Source organism: Stenella coeruleoalba (assembly GCF_951394435.1).
Source record: "Stenella coeruleoalba genome assembly, chromosome: 20".
NCBI lineage: Eukaryota > Metazoa > Chordata > Mammalia > Artiodactyla > Delphinidae > Stenella > Stenella coeruleoalba.
Genome location: NC_137166.1, coordinates 48,398,604 through 48,409,838, shown reverse-complemented (window position 1 = coordinate 48,409,838; position 11,235 = coordinate 48,398,604).

Here is an 11,235-nt window from a genome sequence, read left to right as displayed (position 1 = left end):
GCTTCTATTGTTGCGGAGCACGGGCTCTAGGCACATGGGCTTCAGTAGTTGTGGTGTGCAGACTCTAGAGCACAGGCTCAGTAGTTGTGGCACACAGGCTTAGTTGCTCTGCAGCATGTGGGATCTTCCCAGGCCAGGGCTCGAACCCATGTCCCCTGCATTAGCAGGCAGATGCTTAACTACTGTGCCACCAGGGAAGCCCGATAATGATTTTTAAAAGCTATTATAAGGACTTACCTGGTGGCACAGTGTTTAAGAATCCTCCTGCCAATGCAGGAGACACAGGTTCGATCCCTGGTCTGGGAAGATCCCACGTGCCACGGAGCAACTAAGCCCATGTGCCACAACTACTGAGCCTGTGCACCACAACTACTGAGCCCATGCGCCTGGAGCCTGTGCTCCACAAGAGAAGCCACCGCGATGAGAAGCCCTCACACCACAACAAAGAGTAGCCCCCACTTGCTGCAACTAGAAAGCCCACATACAACAACGAAGACCCAACACAGCCAAAAAATAAATAAATAAAATTTAAAAAAAGAACCACTCTATTAAAATAAAATCTATTATAACTATGCTTAAAATGTAAAGGAGGGCTTCCCTGGTGGCACAGTGGTTGAGAGTCTGCCTGCCGATGCAGGGGACGCGGGTTTGTGCCCCGGTCCGGGAGGATCCCGCGTGCCGCGGAGCGGCTGGGCCAGTGAGCCATGGCTGCTGAGCCTGCGCGTCCAGAGCCTGTGCTCTGCAACAGGAGAGGCCACAACAGTGAGAGGCCTGTGTACTGCAAAAAATAAAAAAATAAAAATAAAAATTCTATGGGTTTCCCTGGTGGTGCAGTGGTTAAGAATCCACCTGCCAGTGCAGGGTCACAGGTTCGAGCCCTGGTCTGGGAAGATCCCACATGCTGCAGAGCAACTAAGCCTGTGAGCCACAACTACTGAGTCCGTATGCCACAACTACTGAAACCAACGCGCCTGGATCCTGTGCTCCACAACAAGAAAAGCTACCCAATGAGAAGCCCATGCACCACAAAGAGTAACCGCAAGCGCAGCAATGAAGACCCAATGCAGCCAAAAAATGTTTAAAAAAAATTCTAGAACTAAAAAATATCCTAACAAATTTATTAGATCACTGTAACAAAAGTGAAAATGACAGAGAAAAGTGTTTCAGTGAACTTTAAAATAACTTAGATGAAATGGACCTATTCTTTGAAAGACACAATCAAGAAAAAAATAGATAATCTGAATACGCCTATATCTACTAAAGAAATTGAACCAGTGAGTAATTACAAAAAAGAATGCACCAGGCCCAGAGAGTTTCATTGGTGAAATTCCCAAACGTTTAAGAAAGAAATTATAGAAAATTGGTATTATTTCTTCCAGAAAATTGAAGCAGAGGGAATATGCTATGAGGCCAGCATTACCCTAATATCAAAACCAGATAAAGATATTAGAAGCAAGAAAACTACAGACAAATATCTCTCATGGACAAAGGTGTAAAAATCCTCAACAAAATAGCAAATCAAATCCAAAAATGTATGAAAAGAATTTATACCACAATCAAGAGGGATTTATTTCAGGTATACAAGGCTGGTTTAATACTTGAACATTAAATTAATCCATCACACCAATAGGCTAAATAAGAAAAATCACATGATCATATCAATAGATGCAGAAAAAGCATTTGACAAAACCTAACTCACATTTGTAACAAAAACTCAGTAAACTAAGAATAGAACTTTCCAAACTTGATAACATCTACCAAAAAACCTGCAGCAACATAATACTTAATGGTGGGAAACTGGATGCTTCCCCAAAGATCAAAGACAAGGCAAGAATGTTCACTTACACCATTCCTAGTCAACATTGTACTGGAGGTCCTAGCTAATGTAATAAAATAAGGAAACTTGGGAAGAAAGAAGTGGAACTTTGTTCACAGGTGATGTAATAGTCTATGTAGAAAATCCCAAAGCATTGATGAGAAAATAATAACTCCTGCAAGTCAAAGTGATTATAGCCAAGTATAGAATACAATATACAAAATTCAACTGCTTCCCTGTATACCAGCAGTGAACAACTGGAATTTGAATAAAAAACAAAATACCACTGACATTAGCTCCAAAAATGAGAAATATTTAGGTACAAATCTAACAAAATAGGCACATGATCCATATGAGGGAAACTAAAACCTTGATGAAAGAAATATCTAAATAAATGGAGAGAGATTCCATGTTCATGGACAGGAAGACAATACTGTCAAGATGTCAGTTTTCCTAATGTGATCTATAGACTTAATGCAGTCCCAGCCAAAATCCCATCATGTTATTTTGTTAATATTGACAATTGGATTCTAAATTGTATACGAAAAGGCAAAAGATCCAGAATAGCCAACAAAAGAAGAAGGTCAAAAGACCTGACTGTATATAGAGGTACAGACTTACTATAAAGGTGTAATCAAGATGGTGTGGTACTGGCAAAAGAATATACAAGTAGATCAGTGGAACAGAATAGAGAGCCCAGAAATAGACCCCCCCCCAACAAATACTAGTCAACTGATCTTTGACAAAGGAGCAAAGAGTCTTTTCAACAAATGACACGGAACAACTGGACATCCACATGCAAAAACAAATTAAAAAAAGGATCTAGAGACAGGCTTTACATACTTCACAGATCACAAACTTCAACGTAAAATGCAAAACTGTAAGACTTCTAGAAGATAACATAAGAGAAAATCTAGATGACCTTGGGGTGGGCGATAAGTTGTAGATACATAGAGCACTTACCATATGTCCATGAAAGAAAAAAAATAATGTTAGACTTCTATAAAATTAAAAACACATTCTGCATAAGACACTATTGAAAAAAAGACAAACCACAGACTAAGAAAATTCTTACAAAACATATCTAATAAAGGATGTGTCCAAAATATACAAAGAACTCTTAAAAGTCAACAAGAGCTAACAAGCCAACTTAAAAATGGGCAAAGGATCTCAGTAGACATCTCACCAAAGAAGATATACAGATAGAAAATAAGCATATAAATATACGTTCTACATCATGTCATCAGGGAATTGCAAATTAAAATGAGATACTACCTATCAGAATGGCTATCAAAAAACTGACAACACGGGACTTTTGTGGTGGCGCAGTGGTTAAGAATCCGCCTGCCAAGGTAGGGGATACAGGTTCAAGCCCTGGTCCAGGAAGATCCCACATGCCGTGGAACAACTAAACCCATGCACCACAACTACTTAGCGTGCACTCTAGAGCCCAGGAGCCACAACTACTGAATCCTGCATGCCTGGAACCTGTGCTCCACAGCAGGAGGAGCCACAGCAGTAAGAAGCCTGTGCACCGCAGCGAAGAGTAGCCCCCGCTCACCACAACTAGAGGAAGCCCACACACAGCAACGAAGACCCAACACAGCCAAAAATTAATTAATTAATTAATTAATTTTAAAAACAAAAAAACCCCCGACAACACCAAATGGTGTTAAGAACATGGTGGCAACAGGGATGATTTTTTTCATTTCCGGTGGGAAAGCAAAATGGTACAGCCATGTGGAAAGACAGTTTGACAGTTTCTTATGAAGCTAGACAGAGTCTTTCCATATGGACTGCAATCATGCTTCTAGGATCCTACCCAACTGGGTGGAAAACTTATGTATACTCAAAACCTGCACACATATTTATAGCAACTTTCATCATAATTGCCAAAAACTGGAAGCAACTAAGATGTTCCTTCAACAAGCGAATGGATATACAATCTATGGTTGTATACGTTAATTAATTTTAAAAAATACAATAACTGAAGTAAGTTCACTAGATTACTAAAATAGCAGAATGGAAAAAAACAAAATTGTCAGTGGCCTTGAAGATACATTAATAGTAATTATCAAATCTGAAGAACACAGAGAAAAAAAAAATCACAAAAAATTGGAGAGAACCTCTGAAATCTGAAGGATAATAAAAAGGTATAATGTGTGTGTATTTTGTTATTGTTTTTGTGGTACACGGCCCGCTCACTGTTGTGGCCTCTCCCGTTGCGGAGCACAGGCTCCGGATGCACAGGCTCAGCGGCCATGGCTCATGGGCCTAGCCACTCCACGGCATATGGGATCTTCCCGGACCAGGGCACGAACCCGTGTCCCCTGCATCGACAGGCAGACCCTCAACCACTGCACCACCAGGGAAGCCCCAATGTGTGTGTATTTATAGTCCCAGAAAGAGGGGTAAGGGGAGTGAGGCAGAAAAGAATTTGAAAACATAAAGACCAAAATTTTGCCCCATTTGGTGAAAGACATAACTTTACAGATTCAAGAAGCTCAGTGTAAAATGAACTTACCTACAAAACAGAAACAGACAGAGAGAGGACAGACTTGTGGTTACCAAAGTTTGGGGGAAGGGATGGATTGGGAGTTTGGGATTAGCAGATACAAACTCATATATAGAATGGATAAACAACAAGGTCTTAACTGTATAGCACAGGGAACTATATTCAATATTCTATGATAAACCATAATGGGAAAGAATATGAAAAAGAATGTAAATATATATGTATAACTGAATCACTTTGCTGTACAGCAGAAATTAATACAACATTGTAAATCAACTATACTTCAATAAAATAAATTTTTAAAAAAGCTCAGTGTACTCCAAATAGGAAAGACAGACCTATATACAACTGTAGTCAAACTGATGAAAATCAAGGATAAAAGTCAAATCATGAAAGCAGCTAAAGAAAAATGATATTGCAGAGGGAAACAATGATTCAAATGACAGCTGACATTTGAAAAAAAAAAGGCACCAGAAAAAAAATCTAGGGCAGAAAAAAAGAGGAGCAATGTCTTTAAAGTGTTGCAAGAAAAAAAAAAATCAAACCAATCCTATTTTCAAAGAAAATGTTCTTTCAAAATAAAGGCAAAGTAAAGATATTTTCAAATAAAGGCAAACAGAGAATTCACTGCCAGCAGAACTGCACCATAATAAATGCTCGAGGAGTTTTTCAGTATGATCAGAAATGACACTGGAAACACGGATCTCCAGGAAGTAAGGGAGAAAGACAGAAATGGTAAATATGTAAACATAATATACTGTATTTCTTCTTCACTCACTAATATACATATGACTGATGATGCAAAATATATAATGTATGTTGATGCAATACATATACATTATTCACTTTACATGAAATGACACTTTAACTGTGAAAAATTATGAAGAACGTTGTAATCACTAAAACAACTGTTAGTTAAATGATGCAGCAGTACAGCCAAAAAGCCAATAGATAATTAAAATAGAACGCATAAAGATACTTAATTAGGACTTCCCTGGTGGCACAGTGGTTAAGAATCCGCCTGCCAATGCAGGGGACACGGGTTCGAGCCCTGGTCTGGGAAGATCCCACGTGCCGCGGAGCAACTAAGCCCATGTGCCACAACTACTGAGCCTGTGCTCTAGAGCCTGTGAGCCACAACTGCTGAGCCCACATGCCACAACTACTGAAGCCCACACACCTAGAGCCTACACTCTGCAACAAGAGAAGCCACTGCAATGAGAAGCCCATGCACCACAATGAAGAGTAGCCCCTACTCTCCACAACTAGAGAAAGCCCGCACTCAGCAACGAAGACCCAATGCAGCCAAAAACAAACAAATAAATAAATATATATATATATATTTTAAAAGATACTTAATTAGTCCCAAAGAGAGAAGGAAGGGGAAGATAGAGGAACAAAAAAACAAGAGGGTAAAACGTAAATAGTAAAACAGTAGCCCTAAATATAACCACATAAATAATTACATTAAATCTTAACTATACAAAGGCAAGGGTTGAATGGATTAAAAAGTAACTATATGCTCTCTTCGAGAAATGTACCTTAACCATCAAGAGCCAGATGGGTTGAAAGTACACAGATGGAAGAGTCCCTATGACTTTTCCCATAAGCATGAGAAGGCTGGAGCAGTTATATTAATATAAGATAAAGTAGATTTCTTTACAAAGACTCCTACAGAGCTGAAACAGGGACGTTTTTTCAGTGATAAAAAGGTCAGTACATCAGTAACATAAAAAAAAATCTTAAAAAAATTATGTGGACCATTCTTAAAGCCTTTATTGAATTTGTTACAATATTGCTTCTGTTTTATGTTTTGGTTTTTTTGGCCACGAGGCATGTGGGATTTTAGCTCCCGACCAGGGAATGAACCTTGCACCCCCTGCATTGGAAGGTGAACTCTTTACCACCGGCCCACCAGGGAAGTCCCAATAACATAATTTTTAAACGTTTATGGGACAGATCACAAAGTTTTAAAACACATGAAGCAAAACTTATAAAACTAAAGGGAAAAAAATAGGAAAACCCACCAGAGGTAAAGATTTTTAGCCTCTCTCCCAGAAACTGTTAGTACAACTACACAAAATCAGTGAAGACAGATATTGACAACATCAACCACCTTGATCTAATTGATATTTACAGAACCCTTCACCCAAGAACAGCAGAACGCTGTTGACTGTTAACTGAGAGTTTAAGAGAATAATTTGGTGACAGAAAAGGAACCTATATTAATTTGGGTATGAATTAACTTAGTCACTTCATATAAGAAGACCCAAATCATATTCTTTTGATAAATATGTAATAATTTGCAGTTTAATAACATTTCTTTCTTTTAAATCATTTTGACAGTTTATCTTGACTGAAGTGTGTGAATAACAGCTGAATGATTTTTGGGACTTCGCTGGTGGTCCAATGGTTAGGATTCTGTGCTCCCACTGCAGGGGACACGGGTTCGATTCCTGGTTGGGGAACTAAGATCCTGCATGCTGTGTGGCACACGCACCCCAAAAAAACTTGATTTTTTAAATAATAAATCTCAAAAGTTTCACAAGGGTGGGGTGGATAAAAAGGAACTGGAACAGGAAAAATAAAAAGGGATCCAACTTCAGACAGTTATGCAATTATACTGTAAAAGGCTAATAATGTTCTCTCTTCAAGAAGAGGGAAGAAAGTTTAGATGTAGAAAAAGATTTGGACATAGAATTATGTCCTTTGGGTGGGTCTATGTACATAGAATTATGTCCTTTGAGTGGGTCTATGTTTGGGTATAATTAATCTTATGTACCAGTAGAAAGAGAGAAAACAAGACCAAGGCTAAAGGTATTATTGGTTAAAAAAAATAAAAAAGCAGCAGTCACTCAGATCAGCCAGGAGAGGGGGAGGGTTGGTCATTTTTGTTTGGATAATCATGTATTGTCCCTGTTGAGACATGATTGCAGAATGGTCTTGTCTTTGCCTTGATGTATCATGGTAACAAAGTGGCCTTCTCTGACGTTGATTTTCTGTGAAACTGTTTATGTCAAAAAGACTCAGCCCGGGCTTCCCTGGTGGCGCAGTGGTTGAGAGTCCGCCTGCCGATGCAGGGGACGCAGGTTCGTGCCCCGGTCCGGGAAGATCCCACGTGCCGCGGAGTGGCTGGGCCCGTGAGCCATGGCCGCTGAGCCTGCGCATCCGGAGCCTGTGCTCCGCTACGGGAGGGGCCACAACAGTGAAAGACCCGCGTACGGCAAAAAAAAAAAAAAAAAAAAAAAAAGACTCAGCCCGTCTTGCCCCTCCTCCTCAGGCCAGACGCTCTATATCCTAAGAATGTCTCCAACAACTAGACACAAAGTGTGCCCACCCCTTGGGAAGTCCACCTAGGCAAACAGTGTTAGGGCAAGAATTTTGTTTTTTAAGTGCATACATAATATCTGAAATTTTGCCTCTTGGCCCACAAAGCCTAAAATGTTTGCTATCTGATCCTTTTCAGAAAAAGTTTTCCAATATTGGTCTCAGGAAGAAAACACTTTATCTTTTTTTTTAAATAAATTTACTTATTTATTTATTTTTGGCTGCATTGGGTCTTTGCTGCTCACGTGGGCTTTCTCTAGTTGTGTCAAGCAGGGGCTACTCTTCGTTGCGGTGCACTGGCTTCTCATTGCGGTGGCTTCTCTTGTTTGCGGAGCACGGTCTCTAGGCGTGTGGGCTTCAGTAGTTGTGGCACATGGGCTCAGTAGCTGTAGCTCACGGGCTCTAGACCGCAGGCTCAATAGTTGTGGTGCATGGGCTTAGTTGCTCCGCAGCATGTGGGATCTTCCCAGACCAGGGCTCAAACCCATGTCCCTTGCATTGGCAGGCAGATTCTTAACCACTGCGCCACCAGGGAAGTCCCTATCATATCATTTCAATTGACACAGAAAAGGCGTTTGACAAAATAAAACATCCAGTAATGATAAAACATCTCAGCAAACTAGGGAAAGAAGAGAACTTCCTCAACTTGATAAAAGGCACCTAGCAAAAACCAGCAGGTGACATCATACTTAATAAAGACTGAATGCTTTCCCCATGTGACTGGGAACAAAGCAAGGATGTCCACTCTCACCACTTCTATTCAAAATTGTACTAGAAGTCTTAGCCAGTGCACCAAAGCAAGAAAAAAAGTATACAGATTGGAAAGGAAGAAATAATTTTCTACCCAAGAAAATTCTAAGGAATCTACAAAAAGCTAGAATTTTAAGTAGTTTATCAAGGTCATTCGATATGAAGGCAGTACACACACACAATCATTTTTCAATATCCTACCAATGTACAATTTTTAATAACCCTAGTAATGTATAATATTTCTATGCCCTAGCAATGTACAGAATTTAAAAACAATGCCATTTACAAGTGTGGAGCCCTATATCGAGGGCACAGGACAAAAATCTCCGGAATTAACCAAGCCCCCATAGCAACCGTTGCCATGGGCTCTCCTGACCTAAACCGGACAGCCCCCAACTCCGTATCAGGTACAATACTCACCTTGTAGCATCCTGACCGATCACCTAATGCCATCCTGCCAGCAGGAGTTTTCCTTGTCTTGAGACTATAAAAGTTGGCTTCTAGCCCACAAAGGGGGTCGGCTCTCCCTGGTCTATCAGGAAGTGGGCCCGGTGTATTTGCAGTGCCCCTCGCTAACTCTTCTCTTTGTTCTCAATAAACTCACTCCCATCTAAAACACTTTGTGTCTGGAAATTCTTCTTCCAACCCGCACACGGACCACAGTATTTTGGTGGCCCGTACGGGGACGCTCGGGGGGGCCCCCCTCCACACTGTCGTTTCTTTTTTCGAACCCTCTGTGAACAGGCGAGAGGCACCCTCTGGTGTGTTCTGAAGGCCTCACAACCCATTACGCCCCAGTAGCTGCCACCCAAGCGGGTGAGGCCTCTCCTTTCCTCTTTCTCTCTTGGGCTCAGGACCAGGCCAATTAATATCGTACGGGCACGGGTCAGGCACTTAAAAGCCATTAGGGCGCCTGCCGCGTGAAGACTCCCGTGAAAGGGAAAGGGGGTCACGGAACAGACCAGGCTGTTAGAGCGTCTGCCCCCAGCAAGACAACTTCCGTGCACCGTGAGGCGCGTATTGGTTCAAGCAGAACACAGCCCCCTCCCCTTGGCCGCCGCCTTCCCGAGAGGACTACGAGGCCGATTCCTCAGCCTGTCTTCTCTGCTACTTTCACCTTTTTCTCGGGCCAGATTGATTTACAGGAGCCCCGGTGTTGCCTCTGAGCCGTCCCAGGAGTGCTTTCCACGTTTCAGGGAATCGCCAAACAGGGAGTCACCCGGTGGGTCCTGGGAATCTCTGTCTCTTTTCTTTCTTTCTCTGCCTGAGCCACGCGATGCCTTAGTGGCATGGTTTGTGCCTGTCTCACGCTCAGGGGTCACCTCTCATGGTCGGACGCGATTGCTGGGACGGTCGGCCCATTTTGTGCCTTCGTCGCACGGAGAGATCACTGGGACAAAGGGGACGCCTTTCTGTCAGCCGGTGACTCTCAGTACCCCCCCCCTTCTATGGCATACAGGCTAAGAACGGGTTCTGGTATGTCTCAGGAGCCTCCCTCAGACTCACCCCTCGGCTGTATCCTCAGGAACTGGAAAACATTTGACCCTGAAAATCTCAAAAAGAAGAGGCTCATTTTCTTTTGTAACACAGCGTGGCCCCAGTATAAACTGGGGGACCGAGAACAATGGCCTGTTCATAGCACACGATCCTCCAACTTGATCTCTTTTGCTGGAAACAAGGGAAGAACTCAGAGGTCCCTTAGGTCCAGACCTTTATGGCCCTTAGTCAGAATCCAGATCTGAGGGGCTCATGCCGCATGTGTCTTTCTGTTGCCACCTTCTCCCCCTGCCCCCTCTGTCTGCCTCTCCATCAGATATCCTAGGCGACCCTCTACCTGACCTTTCCTGTCCCCCACCCCATCAACCCCCTTTGCTTCAGCCCCTGCCCCAACCCACAGCTCGCCATCAGCCACCCCCTTTATCAAGGTGAAAGCCCCCTCTCCCCTCCCCACACAAGATCAAGGACTGCCCAACGCCAGGAATTAGATTCTAATATGCTTCCCTTAAGGGAAGTAGCAAATGGAGACATGGGCACTATTGGAGTCCATGTTCCCTCCCATGTCTGACATTCCCCGAATTCAAAACAAGTTAGGTTCCCTCAGTCAGGATCCCACCACCTTTATTAAGGAATTTCAGGCCCTCACCATAGCCTTTGACCTGACCTGGCAAGACATGCATGTAGTCCTGACCACTTCTTGTACTCAGGAAGAGAAAAAACAGGATACGGGCATCAACCCAAGCTTGGGCAGACGAGGCACATGCTCGAAAATCCCAGTGAAAATCCAATGGGAGCAGATGCGGTCCTGAGAGCGGATCCCAGACGGAGATACCAGGCAAATGATAATGGGCCAGCAGGGGGACGAACCAGGAAAGACTACATGATCACCTGCCTTCTAGAGGGCATGAGGAAAGCAGTCATTAAACCTGTCAATTACAATCAGCTTAGGGAAGTCACTCGAGACCCTTCTGAGAACCCAGCCCTTTTTCAGGCCCGGCTAGCAGGAGCCATGAGAAAATATACCAACTTAGATCTGGATACTAACAAAGGAAGAGCAATACTTGCGGTCCACTTCATAAGCAAGTCAACCCCAGACATTAGGCAAAAGCTACAAAAACTAGACCAGGGCCCCCAGACCCCATTTCCTGTGCTACGTGATATGGCTTTTAAGGTTTTTTAACAACAGGGAGGAAGCCTCCAGGAACAGGAGGGAACAGAGAGAGAAGGAGAAATTAAGAAAGCATGCTCAATACTTTGCTCTTGATCTCCCCCAGTCCCGCTCTGGCAGGGTACAACGGGAGCTCTTCCTACCGGTCAAAAGCCACCGATG